Genomic DNA, 24,180 nt, shown 5'->3' with positions numbered 1-24,180 from the left:
GGTCAGTTCGTTCCTCTGAAATACATTAGTTGTTTTTAACTGCCCTTGAGTTGACTTCAGCTCATGGTGACTCTGTGGATGAGACATCTCCAAGACCCTCTGCCCTCCACTGCTCTGCTTAGGTCCTGTAAACCCAGGAACATGACCTCCTTGATTGAGTCCATCCATCTGGCTTGCATTCTTTCTCTGTTCATATTGCCGTCTCCCTTTCTTGACACTATTGTCTTTTCTAGTGAATCACACCATCTCATGATGTAGCCAAAGTATAACTGCCTTAGTCTTGTCATCTTGGCTTCCAGTGATAATTTGGGCTTAATCTGTTTGAGGAACCATTTGTTTGTCTCTTTGGCTGTCCGTGATCTCCTCAACACTTTTCTTCAGCACCACATCTCAAAGGAGTTTAGTGTGTGTGTGTTAGCTTTCTTCACTCATATCCATACATTGTGATGGGGAATACAATGGCTTGGACAATCCTCATTTCAGTATTGAGAGTTATGTCTTTGCTCTCTAGGATCTTCATTTCTTTCAAAGCTGCTCTTCCCAGTCCTAGCCTTCATCTAATTTCTTGATAGCAGTTTTTGTTCTGATTTATGATTGATCCAAGGTATGGGAACTGCTTACACCCAATCAAATATTACTTCGTGAAGTCAAAGGCTTACATGGCCGGCATCCATAGTTTTTTGTGGGTTTTCCGGGCTATGTGGCCATGTTCTAGAAGACTTTATTCCTGACGTTTCGCCAGCATCTTCTCTGAAGAGATTTCATATGGATTTATTAAAGGAGAAACTGGAGTTTAAAGAAGCTGGAATTGGGCATCAGTGTGCCCATGAAATTTTGTGTGTGTGTGTGTGTATTTCTGGCTCACATTCTGGCAGGGCTTTCCAACTTAGTTACCCCTTCCCAGATATAGAGATATAGAGATATAGGTGTGTTACAGACCGTCCGTTTGGGGCGGCCTGTAAGCGGCCCTTTCCCCGCTGTATCGGGGCCTCAGCTGCCACAACGGCAGCCTCCGAGGCCCCAATCCGCCGCTTTCCAGGTCGCGGGGAAGCTGCAAAAGGCCGCTTCCCCGCGGCCTGGAAAGGGGTGTCCTTTGGGCTTCATGCCCCAAGGACACCCGATGGCAGCGGAGAGGAGGAGAAAGGGGCCGCTTGGCCCCTTTCTCCTCTGCGTCACTGGCACAGCCATGTAAAGGCTGCACCCAGTGACGCAAAGCTGGAAGAAGCTCCGAAACGGAGCTCCTTCCAGGGCCGCAGAAAGGGCTCTCTAGGCGCCCTTGCGCAGCCCCACTACGTCACAACCACGCCACCCCGTTTAGAGGCGGCATGGTGGTGACATCGTCATGGCGGCTCCCATGTAGAATGGGCGCTGCCATTTTGTACATGCTGAGCACGCACTAGGGTTCGGGGCATCTGGAAGGGACGCCCCTTTCTAACCCTAGTACGTGCTGAGCACTTACTTTTAGGCGCGTCTGTAACGCGCCATAGATATAGAAATATAGATCTAGATACTACCCTGACATGAACATGATCACAATTATGAAAAATGCCTCCTCGTTTGGTTATTTTTCTCCAAATTTTACTTGAATGTTTTTAACGTTTTTACTGTTTTTAATGCTTTTATACTATTGCTGTTTAATCCTGTTTTAGCATTGGGAATGGGGTGGGTGGGTACAGGGATTGATTTATTCTTGGATTTTACTGTAACTTTGACGTATTTTACTGTTGTAACCCACCCGGATTCTTTGTCGTCGACATCATCATCATCATCATCATCATCATCATCATCATCATCATCATCATTCTTTGGATTCCCAAATACAGAAAGCCAAGAGGGGCTAGAACTCAGACTGAAATCACTCTGCATTGTTTGAAATACAGTCGGCCCTTCTTATACACGGATTTTTTATACACGGATTCAAGCATACACGGTTTGAAAATGTTCCAAAAAAGTATAAATTTACCTTGATTTTCCATTTTTTATAAGGGACACCATTTTGCTATGTCATTATATTTAATGGGACTTGAGCATACACGGATTTTGTTATACACGGGAGATCTTGGAACCAAACCCCAGCGTATAACAAGGGTCCACTGTATTTGTGTTTGGGTGTATGCAGCCAAATTTCAGAGCCCATGAAAAAAAGAAAGTAACAGGAAACCTTGGGTAAACATAAAGTTCATAGCGATATGAAAACCATTAAGGAAAGGAAAAAAAAACAGCAATACTGAAGTGTGAGGTTGAGGAGAGACCCAAATTAGCCTAGTAAGAACTCAGGGTGCATCTACACTGTAAAGAAAAATGATTTTGACACCACTTTAATTGCCATGTCTCCATCCTACAGACTCCAGGGGTTTGTACTTTTGTGAGACAGCAGCAGTCTTTGGCAGAGAAGGTTGACAAAACTGAAGATTCCATGGGATGGAGCTACAGCATGTAATGTGGTGTCAAATTCTATTATTTCTACAGTGTAGATGTGCCTTAGTGTCTGACAACCTAGTGGGATGGAGTTTCTGGAGAAGAAGGAAAGAAGGGATGCACAGTGATAAAAAAGAGGATAGTCAAAGCTATCTCACAGTCTGGGCAGGTCATTCTTGGATTACATTATTATTATTATTATTAACCTTTATTTATAAATTCTTTGTAAATATCACTGGTAATGGAAATAAGGGTTTCCCATAGAAATCAATGGAGAAATAATTTATTAAAAAATAATTAACCTGGTATTGGACACTAGGACATTTGTCAGATTCCTAACTCCCAAAGTGGGTGGGTGGGGAGTGGAATGAGAATAGGCTATAAGAATTCAATAAAAAATAAAAAGTATGCTCAGTCAAACAAACTTAGGCGTGGTACAGACCGCCAGCAAGTGGCATACCGGTGCCGCCGATTCTAGGGTTAGGGACTGCACGGCAACCGCACGGTCCTTAACCCTAGAACGGACGGACAGCATCCTGTGTACATGGGCGCTGCCGTTGTTACGTAAGCAACGCATGGCATCCACACGTCGCGCATCGCTTACATAATGAATGCACCATTGGTGCACTAGTTATGTCTACCCTGCGGCGGACAATGAACCCGCTTTTCCTGGGTTCTTTTTCCTGTGGAGGAAAGCTGTGCAGTTTGGCGGCTGCGGCTTCCCTCTGGAGGAAAGTAGTCCGCCGACAGGTCGTCCTTCTTGGGCAGTCTGTCCCAGGCCTTAGTTGGTTTTTTTTTTTTTTGTTCTGGGGATGGAGAAAATGTATTGTGGGGAGTGGGATGAGGTAGCTGGAACCTTTACACTGCATTTGCTTGACTTACATAAGAAGGGTTGTGGAGAATGTACAACTTCATCTCCTCCTCCAAACCTAAACACATTGATTTAGAAATAAATCCCATTAATGTCAGTGGAGCTTACAAATGAATAACTGAAGGAACAATTAACTTAAACTGTCTATGGAGAAGACAGAGTGATATATTTGACCTGAAATCAATGTGTCTGGATAAACTCTCTCTCTCTCTCCAACATTAGTCATTGTCCACCTGCATTATCATTCTAGGGAAGGGATCAGGGTAGAAAGGGCAAAGAATCATGATCCACTTGTCTTGCACTTGATTGAGCATCGTCTGTCGCCTAAGTCATCACAGATAGGGATAGAGCACATCTCAGTCAATATTTCCATTGAAAACCTATGATGAACTGCACCAGGGTAAGTCTGAATTTAAAATGTGAGAAGTATACTGAGAATGTGCTTTCTAGTTCTCCTGTTTGTTAGCAACACTGACACATAATTAAGCAGCTTATCATTTTTAGGCTTGAACTGTCTTTGCTGGATATGAAATGCAAGTTGAAGGAGCTATTGCAAATTTGCTATCAAGCTACAGGAGTCATGCCATTTAAAATTTACCTTTTTTTTTTGGTTCCAATGCAAGAGGATGTAGTAGACCCATAACTGGTGATACCAGGTTTTCAAAACACAATAAGGAACAGTTGAAATTCATGACATTTAGGTCTGACAATCAGGACATGGCAATTAACAAATCTGTTTTCTAGCTAAATACCAAATGGAAGTATTGTTTTCAGTTAACCTAGCCATGCATTTTTCTGTAAAATTAATATATTATTTATATCTATAAATACAGAGTTGGGGGGACATCTTGTTCAGTTTAAATGAAAGGAAAAGCTTTCCAGCTCCCAAAGAGGTGTGTTGTTGTTGTTGTTGTTGTTGTTGTCTGCCTTCAAGTAGTTTCGAATTTATGGCAACACTATGGTGACCCTATAATGGTGACACTTTCATGGAAAGATTTATTCAATCAGGGTTTACGCTTACTTTTCTCTGAAACTGAGAGAATGTGACATGCCCAAAATCACCCAATGTTTTCTGTGGCTGAATGAGGATTTGTACCCTGGTCTCCAGAGTCCTAGGAGATTATCACACACCTCTTTTTGCCCAGTCTGAGCATGGGCTGGGCACAGGCTTAAATGGGTTTAAACAGATCTTATTGTGTGCCTCCGTGCCCAACCCAGTCACATCGCATACCCAATCCAAACTCCTGGCATACCTTCGAAGAACAATACTTCCCATTCTTTGAAAAGTACACCAGGAGTCTGGATCGGGTATGCAATGAGGCCAATTTGGGCACAGAGGCATGCAATAAGATCCGTTTAAGCCTGTGTCCAGCCCATGCCAGCATCAGCCAAAAAGAGGAGGGTGATAATCTCCTTAGTCCAAAACTCAAACCACAACACCACACTACACTGCCGCCCTTCTAATAAAGGACACCCAGCAAATATATTCTGTGAACTTCATGTCCCCCATATTATCTTCTATCACACCCAGTAAAAATCATAAAGATCCCCACCTAATCTGCTTTTTTGGGGGTAGTTGTGGAGATAAGATTAGGTAACCATAAATATTTGATTCATATCTCTAAATATGTACCTGATCTCATTGGAAGAATGGTGGATACATATTAGACTAATAAATGAGTATAGCCACAGGAAAATGTTTTTCTTACATTCTACTTAATATATCCAGGGTGGCTGTGTCGGTCCTCTCCTGTGACCCCACCAGAAAAAACATGTGAAGATAGTAGGACCAAGGGAAGGACCTCTCTCAGTGTTCTGGGCATGCTCATATGCTTCAGATTGCCTGGACCTGAGCCATACAATCTTTGATAGCTCAGAACCAGCATTTGAACTATTCTGAGTGCCTTTAAGCATATGCAGAACATTTTCTTATACAACAGAATCACTGTATCCTCCCTGCTTCCCCATTTCCGAACAAGAAGGATTCTCTGCAAAAATCAGTGATAGAACATATATTTTACAGGCAAGAGCTGAAGATTCTAAGTTTGATTATGTTGCTTCTCCATTTGAAAAGATCATTTATCTAACAAGCTCACTGTTCTCTCCACCTATCTTACCTTGTTTGTTTAAATCTGTTAACCTCATACTGAAAAGCTTATTAAATGATGTGGTATTTGCACTTTTTTTGGTCTATCTTATTTGACATATCATTTGTAAAATGTCTGAAGCAAAAGTTCAGAAAGGAGTCAAAATAGCCAAAGGGCTGGTGAATGCATGATGCTTAAATCACCCTGAAACATCTACTCTGACAGCTTTACTGTTTTACAGCTTTACTTTACTACCTTACTGTTACATCTTAAATAAATTTATTTGTTTAAGCATAGGATACACTTTTGTGATAATCAGGAAATCTATAGAGTTCAGACACTATGGGGAATATTTAACCAATTTAACAACTTCACCAATCCCTTCTTCCCCAACTTTGGCTATCCTAAATAGAGAGATCATGTTCATCCTGATCAGCAAAACTCAGATTGTAATTATTTTGTTGTGTGTCTTCAAGTTGTTTCCAACCTATGGTGACCCTACTATCACTGAGATTTTTTGGCAAGGTTTGTTCAGAGGGAGTTGCCTTTTCCTTCCTCTGAGGCTGAGAGCATGTGATTTGACAAAGGCCATCCAGTGGGTTTCCATGGCCAAGTGGGTATTTGAACCGTGGTCTCTAGAGTTGCAGTTCAGCACTGAAACTGCTACACCATGAGTGGGATGTCATGCTGAAACAGGCCTGTATGGTTGCCTTGAAAATTATTAAGGCTTCTGCCATACAGAATTAATGCAGTTTAAGACCACTTTAACTGTCATGGCTCAATCCTATAGAATTCTGGGATTTGTAGTTTGTTGTGAAACCAGACCTCTCTGGCAGAAGCTAAATTATCTTATCTTTGTAAAACAACTACACATGTCTCACATAATAAATGCCTCACATAACTACAAATCCCAGAATTCCATAGCATTGAGCTGTATTATTATTATTATTATTATTATTATTAACCTTTATTTATGAAGCGCTGTAAATTTACACAGCGCTGTACATGCAATCTTTTTAGTTAGACGGTTCCCTGCCCTTGGGCTTACAATCTAAAAAGACATGACACAGAAGGAGAAGGGAGTGGTGGAGGGAGAGGGTAAGAGGTCCAGCAGTTCCTCTCTACCTCCGAGGCCTGGACCAAGGCAGATGGACTGGAGGGAGGGCTTGGCTTCATAATGGAAGGTTAATCTTCATCCAGGGAAAATACATACTCTCAGGTAGGATAATACATATACAATACATAGCAATACAGGAAATGGTTTGATAAACAGGCACTAAAAGAACATCAGATGGTAAGTTAATAATAATAAGTTAAGTTAATAGTTAAACCAGTGTGAACTACTCAATCATAAACCATAAGGTTGCAAGTTCAATACCAGCAAAAGGGCTCAAACGCGACTCAGTCTTGCATCCTTCTGAGGTTGCTAAAATGAGTACCCAGATTGTTGGGGGCAATTAGCTTACACTTTGTAAACTACTTAGGGAGTGCTTAAGTGCACTGATAAGTGATATAGAAGTGTACTTGCTACTTGCTACTTAATTCTGCAGTGTAGATGCAGCCTCTGATTGGAACTGCTCCTAATGACAAGAGTGTTAGTACAGAGTGACCAGATGTCATAACTGCAAAGGAGGACAAGGCACTGCAAAATGTAGTGCATTACAAAACAGAAGCTAAAAACGCTAATATAAATATAAATGTATGCTTCATAGCCATGCTCAAAATGGAGGACATTTTAGAATTTCTCCTGGACAGATGGCTGGAATGTAGGACATATCCTGGAAAAGGAGGACATCTTTTCATCCTGCTTCAGCATGCATGTTGACGTCACCCAACATTCATACTAGGTCATAGTCAATACCATATCTTGGTCCACTTATTAAGATAATTAATGGGTAGCTAATGGATCCAAGGGAATTCCTGAATGTTTTGAGGAATGTTACTACCACAAGAACTCAGACAAGGAAACGCTTGGGCAGTCAGCACACTAACAGCATTGCAATCCTGTCTCAGTGCCCCATGACTAGGGTCAGACAGTCAAATTTAGGAAATGGCTGAACTGGCTAGTACAATGGAGGAATTGATTCCTAGCAGATCACTGTGATATTCTGTCACCACCTATTAGATCTGTTGAGAAGGCAGTGGTTTTCAATGCAAGCAATGGATGTTTGTGTATATAGAGGTGTATCTTGTGATCCGTTAATTGAGATGGTGTTGTTGGTTTTCTTCAGAGAAAGCCCATGTTCAGAACACAGAAAATAGAGCTTGAGTTAAAACAAGGAAGAAATCATGGCAATAGCTTTTAGAAGGCAGCTATTTTTGCACTCACAGACAAGAGATTTGGGTTCAAAATGGAGTCTGTTGGGTTCGGGCCAACTATCTAGTCTGCTTGCAGATTACACATACACCAACAGTTAATATTTAATACCTTCTTAGAGAAGATGTAGGAATCATTTATCCCTTCAATTGTTGGACTGCAACTCCCAGCATCCCTACCCAATGGCTATGCTGATTAGAGCTGCTGGGAGTTGCAGTCCAACCATATTTAGGGAGCTGCATGATTCCCAGCTGTAGGAATTTGGTTTCATGGAGGTATGGATAAAAATAGTGCTTTTCCTCTAGACAGAAGTGCATTTATTGTTCAAAATTTTCCAAGATTCTCAAGTAATCTGTGAAACTAAAATAGAAATCTTTACTTTCAGAAAAGCTTAGTAAGTACATTCTCAGGCATAGAAAGTTTCCCATGTACGGGGGTGCATGTTAGAGTTATTACAGTTCTCCTGCTATTACTGTTTTGCACATTTACAGATGTTTTGTATACATGCAATTAAGGATCAAAAAGCCAGGTCACTGTTGCCATTGTAAACCACAAGATGCTTTCCATTCCATGACCTGTCAGTAAATACATCATCCAGATAGCTTAGTAAAGTGTTTTTAGTTTTATTGCAATGTAGCTGCTTGGCCCACAAAACATTAGCCTCATTATTGGAAGGAGAGGAAAATTAAAACAAGACAGAGTGGACCCAGTTTTTTAAATTTACCATCGGATTCAGCAGTTACTTGGCTGCTTAGATTTTAACAGGCAATTCCTCTTCAGTTATCATTTGCACAGAGTCCTGAATTATTTTGTATGTTCATCAGAACATTGTGAATGATCATAACCTTATGGCCAGTTACAACAAAGAAGAAATATTATTCTACTTTGTTTAAGTGGTGCTGTTAAAAGTAAGGGTTTTGGATACCTACTCATTTGGGAGTAAGCCCCATTAAATTCAGCAGGATTTACTTCTGACTCAACCGGTATGGGATTGTACTGTTCCAAATGTTCCAGTGAGAATAGCCCTTGATTTTATTGTCTGCTTTACTTCAGTGAAGCAAATCTTGACTTTCCTTTCTGCCTTACTTTGGTGGAGGAAAGGGCAATGCAGTCAAGCTCCAGGTGGTCTCCCATACAAGCACTGAACCAACCCAGACCTACTTAGTTTTGCGTGTGTTGGTGCTATCAACATATGCCTTCAAATCATATCCCAGCAGTGGCATCGCTAGGGTTGGTGTCACCTGGTGCAGTAACTCATGGTGTCATCCCCCCCTTTTGGGCTGCATCCATATTGCAGGAATAATCTGTCTTGAGACTGCTTTAATTGCCATGGCTCAATGCTATGGTATTATGGAAGCCATTCCCAGAATTCCATAGCACTGAGCCATGGCAGTTAAAGCAGTCTCAAATTGGATTATTTCTGCAGTGTGGATGCAGCCTCAGATGACACCATACCAAATCTTTCGTAATTTTTTTTTTTTGGTACTAATATTACTATAAATGAACATTCCCATATCCAGTTGGCCCTTCATATCCACAGATTTTTTTTATCCACGGATTCAACCATTCATGGCTTGAAAAAATAATTATATATGTATGTATGTATGTATGTATGTGTATATTTATATGTATATATTTCCCAAAAGCAAGCCTTGATTTTACCATTTGGTATAAGAAACACCATTTTACTATGCCATTATATTAAACAGGAATAGAGCACCCGTGGATTTCGGTATCCACAGAGGTTCTGGAACCAAACCTCAGCGGATACCAAGGGCCCATTGTATCACTGCATGTAATAGCAATAGATGTGACATAAGCAACTAGCAAAATTAAACTTATACCTTTTAATTACACTATCATATACAGAGCCTAAACTTACTTGCATTTTCATAGTTTCATGTGGTAAAAGTTAAAATTTGGTAAGATGCGATATTTTCTAAGAAAATTTAATATTTTTTAATTAAAAAGAAAACCCCGAGGCCTTTCCTTTCTCCACTTCCTGAGCTTCCCACAGTTCATACCATCTCTTTCACTGAGCTCCAGCATTTTAAAGGGATGCAGGTAAACATCAAATGGCAGATGTTTGGAAAGCAGTAATTTCACACGCACCCCTTAGGGTATCACCTAGTGTGGCCTGAAACACGGGGCCCCAGTATCCCAGGACTCTATGGTGCAAACTCTGAGCAAATGAATAGGAGGCATGCAAGAATGCCCTTGATCTACCAGAGCATCAAACTGTTGTTTGGGCTGCTTAAAAGAAACAAAATAAATCATGTTTTGAATGATGCAAATCTCTCTCTCTCTCTCTCTCTCTCTCTCTCTCTCTCTCTCTATATATATATATATATATATATCTCCTTCCAGTGATGTCTGTTCATTTAACATGCTTGCCTTTCCTTCTAATTATAATAAAATTCATGGGCAGATTTCATTCATCAAATAGTTGTTTTAGCACACTGGCCAAATGATGCATACTCAGATCTGTAGGTGGTGATTTAAGCTGATGTAAAGTCTCCTTTCACTTGGTAAGGAGCCTTCTCATGTGGGTACTTGCTTAGTGATTGTGACCTGATGAACAAATGATGGGATTACAGTTGGCCCTCCTTATCCATGGATTTTTATATCCACAGATTCAACCATCCGTGGCTTGAAAATGTTTTTTTTTTTAAATTATTAATTTCAATTAAAAAAATTTGATTTTGCCATCTTCTGTAAACCATTTCACCATTTCTTTGCATTTAATCAAACTTGAGCATTTATGGATTTTGGTATCCAGGGGGGTCCTGGAACCAAACCTCAGTGGATACCAAGGGCCCACTGCAATTACACCTGAGCCCAAATTCTTATCACTTGGTTCTATTCTTTGAGGAGATAACAACATAGGACACCATTTCCCAGGAACTGAATTGAGCTAATTGAGTGGAAACTAGTTAAAAATGTGCTTAGACTGTATCCACACTGCAGAAATAATCCAGTCTGAATCCACTTTAACAGCCATGGCTCTATGCTATGGGAAATGTAGTTTTGTGAGACATCTAGCCTTCTCTGTTAGAGAGCTCTGGTGCCACAACAAACTACAATTTCCAGGATTCCATAGCATTGAGCCATGGCAATTATAGTGGTGTCAAACTGGATTATTTCTGCAGTGCGGGTGCAGTCTTAGTGAGGATATGCCTTATACACAGAAGCTCACAAACTTATATCTTTAATGTCTGGCTCATAGGATCTCAGGTGTCTGGGAAACATCTTTGCCACTGCCTATCAGATTACACAGTATTAAACTAGATGGAGAAAACCATTACAAGCCAACCTGTTATATTTGTGGTTGTATTGTTTATAAATAACGTTTTTATTGTTGTTTATTTAAGGTTATATTAGTTTGTATTGATTTTCTCTTTGTTTCATTACACTAGGTTTTGGGTTTTTTTTCTTTTTCTTTTTGATGTTTCATGACTGCTTCTTTCAGTGGAACGCAACATATACATTTTTGGCATTTTTTTTAACTAAAAGTTTTTACAAATATATTAATGGATGCAAAACTTTTTTTTTTAAAGCAACACCAGTAAATGCCACAGACCCGCAACATCCTTGGTTCATATGTGATAAACAAAGGTTCATGCAAACTTTGGCTTTCATCTTCAATCCTCCTGCCTGAAAAATACTGATCTACCTTACAGTGTACAATGCAAATATACCAACAAAAATGTTAAGCATCAGAACCATAGGGTCCAAAGCCCAGTGTTTAAGATATCATACCTCGGTATTTTTGTTTTTGGCATATACATAAACATGAGGATTTTGTTTATGTAGCAATTTAACTCCTAACTTGATCAGTTGTAGAATGGAAGTCTTACTTCTCTAGAGTTCCTCTGTTTATGAATATTACATACTTTTTGCAAAGACTTGCCATGGTAAATTCCTTGCCAGCCAAATGCTTTTGGAAATGCTACTTTGCCAGAGACACAAATAGGTTGGAATGGAAATATACGTATTTAAACATGAATGAATATTAATGAACTACTTTCTCTCTTTTGCATTCCTCTCTGGTAGATGCTAATTAATCCTTTTTCAGTCTTGTCTTTTATCTTTGCCCAGGCCATCTGCCTTAAAAATGAAAGCACTCAGGTATTTGCAATTCCAGTCTCTGCTTGCTTTCATCTGCTCTGTCATGGAGATGGAAACAATATTAAATATAAGTGCTGGAATAAAAAAAAGGATCTTACGGTCATCTAGGATGCTTCCCATGCCACGCCAGGGCTCAGTACTGTGGAGGCATTTCTTTTCTGCCACAAGCGGGAAGCAGACTATAACCAGAGGCCAAAATAGTTGAGAATTCTGACTTATTTTCCACAAGGAATGTTTTAGTGCATGCTGCCTTGGCTCCTCCTTCCAGTAGACACAGCTAAACTATCCTGCAACTAAGAAGGAAGAAAAATCATTCCTTTATGTAAGATACCCAACTCCTGCTTTCTTAGAATCATAGAGCTGGAAGAGACTGTGAGGACCATCCAGTGCAACCCTCTGCCTTGCACTCCTGAGAGCACCTAGTATTTGTTGGTGGTCTCCCATCTTAGCAGTAACAAAAGCTGACCTGCTTAGCTTCTGGGTATTTAGACCCTGTCATGCTTTAGTTTACCTGATTTGATGGCTAAATAATGTGTTTTAATATGCATCTGACAAATTTTTAAAAAATTGCTCAGAGCTATGCTGGGACAAAATGTAATTAGTTGTCACTTTGGCTAGTCCAAGTAAGCTGCTTTCGAATCATGTTTTCTGATCCTTGCTTATTTGTATATGCAGCAGGTAAAACTAACTACAGATCTAGTTTGAACAAAATTGCAAACTGTGATAAGCTGAAAATACAACAAGATGCTTGAGGAGAGAAGCAAGAAGAGAGAAAAAGGAAGCAGGCTTGTGCTGAAGTATGGTTTCACATCTTCTGTACCCAGGCTGTAAATCTAAGTGCCCTCTAATTCAAGACCTGATAGCAGGAGATTGTAAGAGTCAGTTTCTACGCTGCATGAGCATCTTTTGCTAAGGCTTTTCTTTGAGAAATGCAGTGTTTGTTCATTATTTGCAATCCATACTTCTTACCTCTCAGCAGGATACTGGATCATATCTGTGCTGACATGTTGGCAGGTAGGTCAAACTTGCCTGCCATACTTTGCAACATGGTGCCATGTAGTACTAGCACACAACAGCTGATTATGTTGACTTTGTTAACATGTACTATCTCACAGCCCTGTCAAAGAATTAGTCACAGATCTATTTAAAGTCATCTCCCCCTCACAAGAGTTCATAATCTGTTGCAATCATGTTATGCAGATTAATTTGCCTTGCAGTAAATGTATCATCTTCTTCAAATCTCCATGGGCATTAACCTTGAGTGGCAGCAACAGAAGAAACCAGGTGACACATCTACTTCCATAATCTCACTGCAATTGCAGAAGTCATAGTGCTGAATATGGCTTAATTTGTATTGAAGTTTGATCCATCCTAAATCCTGTTTCTTATACTTGCCAGCCAGGTTGGAAGCTCACCACTGTCAGGTCAATATTGCTCCTCATTGGTGCTCCATGGCATGTTTTCTCTGGACATAGATACAGACATCATGGCTAATAATCATTGAAATCTATTATTTCCTTGGAACACTTTTTCATTGTCAAAATATTACATTGTTGGAGATGTACAAATGTGTATAGATCATGAAAAGTTCTGGAAAGCTCTTAAAGAAATGGATGTGCCACAACATTTTATTATCCTGATGTGCAACCTGGATTAGATTCTGAGGAAAAGAGCTGTGAAAATCAGAGGAAGGAACATCAACAATTCAAGATATGAAGATGACACCATAGTACTAGCAAAAAATAGCAAAGACTTGGAACAATTACTGAAGAAAGTCAAGGAAGAAAGGCAGGTTTACAGCTGAACATTAAGAAAAGAAACAAAAAAATGGCTTCAGATGATTTACATCATTTTAAAGTATGTGATGAAGATACTGAGATAGTGAAAGATTTCCTATACTTTGTCTCAGTCATTATTCAAAATGCTGACTCCAGTCAAGCAATCACATGAGATCTCCTTCTTTGAAGGTCTTTAAACAGAGGATGGATGGCCAGCTGTCAGAGGTGCCTTGTGTATTCCTGCATGGCATAGGGTTGGACAGGATGCCCATTGTGCTCTCTTCCAGTTCTATGCTCCTAAGATGAAGACCTGGAAGGGCAACTAGGAAGGAACTGAACAAGTTCCTGAGCTGATGGACAGCCACATGTTCAATAATGCATATCCTCATGATTAATCCAGTAGAAACCACAAATCCTTTTTCACCAGAGTTTATAGAGTCCCCCTGCAAATTCCTCCAAATCACATGTGGCCAGATTACAGTCTATTTCATTCAAATGAGGATTCTTAATCACATAGATGACCTCTATGACAATTATTCTACTGTATACTAGCAGCATATCTTCAGTTCCAGCACCAGTATAAGGTTGTTATGCTCAAGCAAAAGATAAAACTCTGAAGCAGTAGGAGCAAAGGAAACTGATTTATTTTGAATCAGACTGTTGGTTCTCTCTAGTTCAGACTAGAAGGACATGTCTAGAATTTAAGACAGGATTTCCATGATGGAACAAAAGCATATGAAGGTTTGAATAAATAAGCAGTGACTGATAACCTTTGTCCAGGTGGTAACCTGCTTAGCAGAAGATATCGCAGGGAGGATTCAACAGGAAGAATATTAATTTGTCACCGAGCAGGTTCATGAGACTTTTAGCCTAGGGAGGTTAGTTACTGTATAGCAATCACACTTGTTAACTTGATTTTCCTAGAACAGAAAAGCAAGGACAGGATCTAGGCTAAACTAGGGTAAAACAAGTTGGAGGCCCTAGCTATCATCATCATCATCATCATCAATCATCTCAGTATTTGGGGCCGGTTACAAACTGGCACTTTAGTGCGTGACGAGCACGCACTAGGGTTACAAAAGGGCGGTGCTTCCGCACCGCCCTAACCCTAGTGCATGCTCGTCACACACTAAACGGTGGCGGCCCTTCCATACGGCCGCCGCTGTGAGGACGTCACGGCCGCGCCGCCTCTAGACAGGGCGGCGCGACGTACGTCTTGCTCCGTGCCAGGGGCTTAGTGCGCCCTGAACACGGAGCAGGAAGGAGCTCCGTTTCAGAGCTCCTTCCTGGTTTAGTGTCGCTGGCGCAGCCTTCAGACGGCTGCGCCCAGCGGACTAAAAGAGAAAGGGGCCAAGCGGCCCCTCTCTTCTCCCGCCGCCGGGGAATGGTCCTTGGGGCTTGAAGCCCCAGGGACACCCCTTTTCAGGCTGCGGGGAAGCGGCGTTTTGCTGCTTCCCCGCAGCCTGAAAAGCGGCGGATCGGGGCCTCAGCGGCTGCCGCTCTGCACACTGAGGCCCCGATCCGGCGGGGAAAGGGGCGGGTGCAGACCGCCCCAAATGGGCGGTCTATAACCCGACAGAGTTATCTCACTTTTTTCCAGAACTGGGGCTCAACATATTTTGTTGACAGTTGTTCATGCTAATTCATCCTAGTGATGGCAGGTTGCTTTACTAGTAGGGAAAGTGCTACAAAGGATGAAGTATGGAGTGTAGATCTTGTGGCTCTCTAGTGTTTCTTGAGTCCAGTCAGCATGACCATTTATCATGGGAGCTGATGGGAGCTGTAGTTCAACAGTGTGCAGAGCACCACAGATCTTCTGTAGATACCAAGGGGGCATTACTGATTTGATTTTGGTCATTTGCCCTATATATGAAGATTTCTTACTGACACACCTTATCAAGACATGTACAATTTTAAAGAATTAAAGTGTAAGCTTAAAACAGTGAGACTGATCACTTTGGTTACAAATGACTGGGTTGATCTATGGCCTGAACAGGGAAATACATCATTCTAAAATGGTGGAATGAGTGCCTTCCCAGTGCTTAGATGATAAGCTACTCCTCACAAATAGTATACGCTGTGTTGTTGTTGTTATTGTTATTCTGTGTCCTCAAGTTGTTACTGACTTCTGACTTAAGAAGAAGAAGCTAGCACGGGTTTTCATGGTAAGGTTTGTTTGGGAAGCGGCATTTCCATTTCCTTCTTCTGAGACTGAGAGTGTAGGTCTTGCCCAAAGTGATCTCATGAGTTTCCATGGCCAAGTGGGAGTATAAATACTCTAAATAAATTAAAAAATAAAATAAATTTCAGTAATGCAACACTGAAACCAATACATCTTGCTGGCCTTTATAAGCGGTATTGTTGTTGTGTGCCTTCAAGTCGCTTTCCATTTTTGGTGACCCTAAGGCAACCCTATCACAGACTTTTATTGGCATGATTTGTTTAGAGGGAAGGGGGTTACCATTTCCTTCCTCTGAGGCTGAGAGAATGTGACTTGCCCAAGGTCTCCCAGTGGGTTTCTATGGCCAAATAGAGTTTTGAATCCTGGTCTCTAAAGTTCTGTTCCAATGCTCTGACCACTACACCCCACTGTCTCTCCTCATAAGCTGTATTACCAACAGCAAAATAAAATAAAACGGTTGTCTCTCTTAGTTTTCTGTTAATCAAGGAAAATTGAAATAGCTATCAGATTATTACTATCACGGTTGCTATTCAAAGGTATAGCCGCATTAGTCTGGAAAATCAGTATGCAAAGGGTCATTGTAGCACCTTTGTGACTAACTGACATGCTGTTGATATTGCCTTTCCTTTATAGGAGGGGATTGGTAAATAATATTACATAGTAGCAAAGGAATATAACCTGATTTCACTATTTATATATGCATACTTTTCAAACAGTATTTCATTGTGACTATCCATGGGCCTTACGATATATAACAGGCAGTTTGCAAGATGAACCTGTTAGGGTTTTTTCTTTATCAGCTACACTGACAGGTTAATTTGGTTATTACAATAATGCATGTTCTGTTTAAACTCTTCCTACTTTATTTCCTTTGAGTTGCAAATATTTATCTTCAGTGCTTGTTATTCAGCACCAGTATCACAGATAGCTGCCTTATACTGAATCAGACCATGGTTCCAACTAGCTGACTATTGTCAAGTCAGACAAGCAGCCCTTCCTCAGTGCTTTAAGGAGGACCCTCTCCTCATCCTACCTAGAGATTCCTGGTATTCCCTGGTGATTTCTGATACAAGTACTAAGCAGGCCTGACCCTCATTATGATTCAAATCAGGTGCTAAGGTATGGTACTATCAAAAAGTTGTTATGGAGAGGGGTCATAACTCAGCAGTAATGCACATACTTCACATGCAGTATGTTGCAGGTTCACTCCATAGCATCTCAGATAGCAAGCCTGGGAAGAACTTCTTCCAGAGACTTTGGAAGAGCATTGCCTGTTATGGAAGACAACACAGTGGGCCCTTGGTGTCCACTAGAGTTTGGTTCCAGGACATCCATGTAGAAACCAAAATCTGTGGATACTCAAGTCCCATTAAATACAATGCCACAGTGGGATGGTGCCCCTATAAAATGGCAAAATCAAGGTTTGCTTTTTGAAATTTGTTTATTTTTAAAATATTTTCAAACTGTGGATACTTGTATCCATGGATAAAAAAAATCTGTGGATATGGAAGGCTGACTACACTGGGATCAAGGGGCCAATAATCTGACTCAACATAAGACACATTTATGTCATTTTAGATATACTGTCTCACACAAATGTGACTTCCACAAAAAATGACAATAATATTTAGAGATGAGAGCATGGAGCAGTTAGAATCTGGGCCCATCCCAGAACAGTGCCAAGAGACGAGGTGCCTTCTTCTCTTGTGCCTTAGAGACATGTCAGTGTGTGGAGGGAGTCAAGGGCATTGTCCTGCTTTTTGGCGCAGAACCCAAAGATGTCTAGTCCAGCTAGTGAGCATTGGTACAAGAGAAATGGGCTATTTTTTATTATGAGTAGAAAGAAGCCATCTGCCTCTGGGGCTGGGAGTAAATCTCCTGGTGTATGTTCCAGTGGAAGTTGGGCATCCCCCAAGGCTCTAGAGCAGCTTTCTGCCTCATGGGAACAAGGCAGGTTCTTCTCAGGCACCTTGTTTTAAGTTCTGTTCTCCTAGTGTGTGCCCATATTTCATAATAACACACATTCCCCCTGAATACTTAATTTTTTCTAACACATCATACGGTTAAAACCAAAGTGGAAAAACAGCTTCAAAAGGTGGATTAGATATGTTCATAAATGTTAGGACCACCAATGGCTACTAGTCAGGTTTGCTATATATCACCTCCAGTATTAAAGGCAGTATGTCTCTGTATATCAGTTGCTGTTACTGTATATCAGTAATTAACAGAACCATTGCACTAATTTCCCATGCAAGGAAAGTCATGCTCAGAATTCTGCAACAAATACTCCTACTATATATGGAGCGAGAAATCCCAGAGGTGCAACCTGGATTTAGGAAAGGAAGAGGCACTAGAGATCACATTGCAAACACTTGCTGGAGTGGACCAGGGAATTCTGAAAGAAAGTCTGCATGTGCTTTACTGACTACAGCAAAGTCTTTGACTGCATAGACCATGAAATCTATGGTTTTCTCTTAGAAGAACGAGAATGCTACTACATTTGATTGTCCTGATGCATAACCTGCACTTAGGTCAAGAGGCTGTCATTAGGATAAAATAGAATAGACTACAGAGAAACAGAATGGTTTCCACTTCAAAGGAGTCAGGCAAAGCTGCATTCTATCATCCTATTTATTCAGCCTGTATGAAGAAAATATCATATGTAGAGCAGACTTAGACCCAGAAGCAGGAGGAGTCAAAATCAGAGACCTAAGGTACACAGATGACACAGTACTACTAGCAGAAACCCATGAAGACCTGGAGCAATTACTGAAGAAGGTCAAGGAGCAAAATATCAAGGTATGTTTAATGCTGAACATCAAGAAAACAAAAATAATGACCACAGAAGCTCTATAAGAGTTCATCCTAGCTAACGAGAAAATTGAAATAGCCAAAGAGTTCCCATACTTTAGGTCAAATATTGACTAGAATGGAGAGTGCAGTCAAGAAATCAGAAGATTGGGATTGGGAAAGGCAGCTATGAAAGAACTAGGCAAGATTGTAAAGTGTAAAGATATAACTATGAAGACTAAAGTAAGGAACATCCAAGCCATTGTATTCCCCATCACCATGTACAAATGTGAGAGCTGGACAGTGAAGAAAGTTGATAGAAAGAAAATAAATTCTGGAGAAGAGTGCTGAATGGATGCCCAAGAAAATAAACAAACAGGTCCTTGAAAAGATCAAGCCTGAACTCTTGCTGGAAGCCAAGATGACCAAACTGAGGTTGTGGTACTTTGGTCACATCATAAATCATTGGAAAAGACACGGATGCTAGGAGATGTAGAAGGAGGGAGAAAGAGAGGGAGAACGAACGCGAGATGGTTAGGCTTAATCAGGGAGGTCCTGGCCTTGGGAGTCTGCAGGCCTTGAGCAGAGCAGTTGAGGGCAATGGGTGTTGGAGATGTCTCATCCACAGGGTTGCTATAAGTCAAGTTTGATTTGAGGGCAGTTAACACCACAACAAAAAAATCAGTTGTTCAGGAACTGAAAGTGAAGGTTGCAGTTCCATATGTCCTGGTGTGGGATTTTCCATAGGTGCTTGAATAGCCACTATGTGAAGAGAACACTTGACAGAATAGGCCTTCACAATTTGATCTAGCATGGCTCTTATGTTCTCAACAGTTTAACAACCATGACTAATATAAATGATTGATTATTGCTTTTTTTAAAAAAAAATGTTGATTCAATATAGTTTGGCATTTTTATATTGTGAGGACACACAGAAAAGAAAGCATTAAAGATATTTTGCGACTAACCTTGCCTCCAGCATCCATTTTATGGTTACTCTCACAGCAGGTTTTTTGTTTGTTTGTTTGTTTAAAGCCAAATGCAGCCACATGCCCAGAAAGTTTGGAACCACTGTTCTAGATAGATTTGTTTCATGAGGGAGAGTTTTTCTCATAGTTAATATTCTTGCCAAGAAAACCCCATGATAGGTTTGCCTTAGGGCCTCCATAAGTCAGAAACAACTTGAAAGGTCACAACAACAAGAACAACAACAACAACTTCATTCAGGGAAGAACATTCTGCAGATGTTTTAACTGGACTCTTTGATATTATAAACATTTTGTATAATATTGGTATCTTTGATGCTATACCATAAGCCTAATTATAATGGAATACAGGTGTGGGAGCCATTCTTAAGTAAGACTGGCTTTATTGTGCTATGGATTAGATTTTGAATGTTCTCTGTATTTCACTTTGGATGCTGCTTTTTGGTGGGAAAGGCAATTTACAAGTATTTAAGTTTCTATATATTTCTTTGGGTGCTTTTTTCCAATAAAGAATGCAGTCTGTAAGTGCTTATAACTGTATTTCCTTTCTATCTGATTCTATGGAGATTGTTTTGATACTTACTAACCAGTGTCTTCTGTCAGTTGTGCAATGGATGAGAATGAACAAACAAAAATAAAATCCGAACAAGACAGAGATGTTCCTGGTCATTTGAAAGGAAGATCAGGGAATAGAGATTCAGCTGTACTGTGCTTACACTCCCCCTGAAATCCCAGATTGTGGCTTGGGTATACACCTGGGCTCAGCTGAAGCCTGGATGCCCAGGTTTCAGCAATGGCCATATTTGCATGGTGAAAACTTTGTGTGCTAGCTGCAACCTTTACTGAAGATGTAAAATCTGGCTATGGCGACATATAATTACATCCTGTCTGATTTACTGAGTGTCCTATACATGAGGCTACCTTCAGAAACTGTTCAGAAATGTCAGCCCAAAATATTGCATTCAAAATGATAACCAGGGCTGATTGTATTTCCTTATTAGTCATGCAGAAGGGTCTTTTGAGATGCCCAGCATTTATACTTATTGTTATATTCTAAATTATTTTATACTGTTTTTTCATATAACAGATGGTTTAACTATTTCATAACTCCCCACCCCATCAGGCTTTTAACTGTATCTTGTTTGTTTGTTTGTTTAATATACTGCCTTTCTCTTAAATTGGACCCAAGGCAGCCCACAAAATATGCTTTTTAAAAAGTATAATTTTAAAAACTTGGTTAAAAACATCACATCAATGTAACAAGTTCAGAATATAAAATCATTAAAAACATACTAAGTTAAAGTAAAAACAAACAAACATTAAAACCATTCAAAAACAAACACCTCAATAAGAATCCACCTTGAATGCAGTTGCACGTTAAAAGCCTGCTTAAAGAGAGACGTCTTTGGGGTAAAACAGACTGCCCCTTTGAAGTGCCATCCTGTCACCCTTTCCTTGCCAGATCGGGGCCACGGCAACTACATGTCATGGCCCCGATTTGGAACTTTGCAGGTGCTAAAAAGAACGGCAAAATGCCACTCCTTTTAGTGCTGGCTAAAAAGGCACCCTTGCTTTTGTGCCACACACACCACACCTCTTTTTTGGTGCAGTACATCTAAATGCTCTTCTGGAGAAGAAGCATGATGCCACCTGCCATTTGGGCAAGTGGGCAGCATGACACCAGCATCGGGGCACCATCGGGGCATGCGGATGCCATGATCCCACTCTGCCCCAAGGCCAGTGTTAAACACCAGTCTGTTTAGCCCCTTTGCTGGCAAAAGGTGAGCTGAGTGGAGGCCAATCTAGCCTCCTATAAAAGGGAGTTCCAGAGGGAAGGAGCAGCCACCAAGAAGACTATCTCATGTGTCCTCACCAAGTGAGCCTGTGATGGTGGTGGGACTGAGAGAAAGCCTTCTTAATATCTTAGACTTCTGGCAGGTTCATATAGGAAGATACATAGGTCTTTCTGGACCAAATAAGTCTGGACCTAAGCCGTAACTTGTTTTAACATTATTTCAAGCTACTTTGTGTCAAATGTTGGGAGAAGGGCTGGATATAAATTAAATAAATAAAACATTTGACTGTATTTTATTTAGTTGATAGTAATATATTGTCCCTAATATTAGCAATAAAATTAATACAACACTGCACATCCAAAACATCATATAAAAACTGTAAGAATGACAGAACAGTCTTGTTGGTGTGTTACTTCAAGCCATTTCTGACTGATGGCAACCCCAAGGAAGCCCTATCCTAGGGCTTCCTTGGCATGATTTGTTCAGAGAGAGTTTTCCATTGCCTTTCTCTAAGGCTGAGAGAGTGTGACTTGCCCAAGGTCACCCGCTAGGCTTCCAGGGCTGAGCAAGGATTTGAATCTTTGGGTGTATCTTCTGTAGAAATAGTGCCGTTTGATACCACATTAAGTGCTGCAGCTCTACTTTATGCAATCCTGAGATTTGTAGTATTACATTCTTCTCTGCCAAAGAATGCTAGTGCCTCACAAGTTTACAGATCCAAGGTTTCCATAAGATGGAGCCACGGCAGTTAAAGTGGCATGAAACTGCATTATTTCTAAGGCGTAGATGCACCCTGAGGCACCCTGAAATAATGCAGTTTGACACCGCTTTAACAGACATGACTCACTACTATGGAATCCTGGGATATGTAGTTTGTTCTGGTACCAGAGCCCTCTGACAGAGAAGGCTACATATCTCACAAAACTACAAATCCCACAATTTCATAGTATAGAGCCATGGCAGTTAAAGTGCTGTCAAACTGCATTAAGTCTGCAATGCAAATGCAACCTGTGTCCTCCAAAGTCCTAGTCCAGTGCTCAGACCACTACACCACACAGGGTCTCATGCAAAACAAGCTAACACAAAATAATAGATTAGACATACTATTTCCATTTAGACTACAAATTCAGCCAGGGTTTGATTCCCAGCATGACCATGAAACCCCCTGAATGACTTTAGGCAAGTCACAGGGAAGACAACGGCAAACTTTCTCTGAACAAATCTTGCCAAGAAAAACCCCTTGAAGAAAACATGAAAGCACACAACACTCACAAAAGACTCAAAATAATGATAAAAACATAATTCACTCTTTTGATCTAATGCCATTATTGATTATTATTTTTAAAACAAATATGGCAAGCTTCATGTTAGACAGGGAGGAGAGAAGAGCCTGCCAGGTTTTAACAATGGGCACTGTGTGTGTGCTTAGCTGTTGGCACTGCATGTGGTTGAATCACAAGCATGATCTGAGTAGGGTCCATCCCTCACATCCGTGTGGACATTCAGAGGGAACGCCTTTTTCCTTCTTCCACTAGCCTTTTCAAAGCTAAGCTTCTGTGATCTCAGAGCTGAAGGGTGGTGCCAAATTAAAAGCAAGCTGACTTTTCCTGCACGACTGTTCTCTGGCAGCAAAGGATCAATCTAATCTTCCTGGACTATACAGCCAAAGACACATACACACACCCCTCTTGCACATACTTCAATGTTTTCAAAGATTGCTGGGTTGCTTTGGGGCATTATTTCGCCTGAGAGGAGTTGACTGTCGGAGAGCCTTTGAGAAAAGCAGAATAAGAGTAATCCGTAACTAGACACCCAATTCAAGGGAAACTTTACACACCGGTAAGTTTCACAAGACTGGAAAAAAGAGAGCTGGTTCTTTATTTCTTTGACTATGCGTTTATACACTCTTGTTCTTGGAAACATTAAATTGTACTTGCCGAGTAACTTTGCTGAAAGGAATTCAGATCTGAACATGTGCCACCACATAAGCATGCCTGTGAAAGGCCAACCAGGTTTGGATTTTTATTTTCATTTGCAATTGTTGCTATTCTTGTTTCCTTTTTAGACTTTTTAGACTTCTGCACTGGCTGTAAGTTTGGCTTGCAGGCTACATTTTGATAGATTTAAAAGTCAAACTTTGGGGAGTAAACACCTTGCTTACTTCTTGATGTTTGCCTGTTGAACAGCTGGAGTTCTCAGGAATTCAGGGTGTGTTCTGTTTCTTTTGTGTGCTTTGTGTATGTGTGTTATATTTCTGACTGCCTCTAAATTACACGTGGAACTTTTGAGTGGGGTCATAAAAATGCAGGATATATTGCCTTTATGAACAGGTATAGGCTTCTTTGGATTCTTACATTATTGTCACTAATCTCACTTCTACTTCCCAGTTTGCTATTAGAGCCTTTTAAAACAGGTTTGTTACAAAATGCAAGTTACCCAGTTGCCCTCTTTTTGTATTATAGCAGTTCGTTTAGCTTTTAAGATACCGATCACTGCTGATGTGTACAGGAAGTGCTGCGGTAACTTTTCAAAAATAGTTGTACTCGGAAATTGTGCTTAGGAAGGGGAAAAAAGTGGATGTGAATGACAGTTAAAGTTGCAATCTTGCACATACTTTTCTAGGAGAAAGTCTTACTGAGTGCAATGGCCACGTTCCCACTGAAGAATAAGCCAGGCCTGGTCAGTCCAGGTTTACCAGGAACATGTTTTGTGCTGTTGCATGCAGTCTGTTGACTCCCTCCTCACTCTACCTGGTACTGTAAGGAGCTTAACAGATCAGAAACAGTCTGTTTAATGAGTCATCCGGCCAAGATATCCAAACTAGTTG

The 24,180-nt window shown here is 40.6% G+C and overlaps 1 protein-coding gene across 3 annotated transcripts in view; it reads left to right on the top strand.

Moving 5' to 3' along the window:
* The window catches only part of RAB27B (RAB27B, member RAS oncogene family), a 141,230-nt gene that overhangs the window by 73,261 nt on the left and 43,789 nt on the right, over nucleotides 1-24,180 (top strand). Inside the window, exon 1 of one of the 3 annotated variants that reach the window (XM_042454719.1) lies at nucleotides 22,918-23,192. The exons of the other annotated variants lie outside the window; for them this stretch is intronic. The gene's annotated coding sequence lies outside the window, so the exon portion shown is untranslated. Of the gene's footprint in view, nucleotides 1-22,917; nucleotides 23,193-24,180 lie in introns of those variants that run through there. 3 annotated transcript variants of the gene reach the window in all.

This window comes from Sceloporus undulatus, chromosome 2 (assembly GCF_019175285.1).
Source record: "Sceloporus undulatus isolate JIND9_A2432 ecotype Alabama chromosome 2, SceUnd_v1.1, whole genome shotgun sequence".
NCBI classification, from domain to species: Eukaryota; Metazoa; Chordata; class Lepidosauria; order Squamata; family Phrynosomatidae; genus Sceloporus; species Sceloporus undulatus.
Note: the sequence above shows the minus strand (reverse complement) of the source record. Positions and strands in the feature narration are given on the sequence as shown.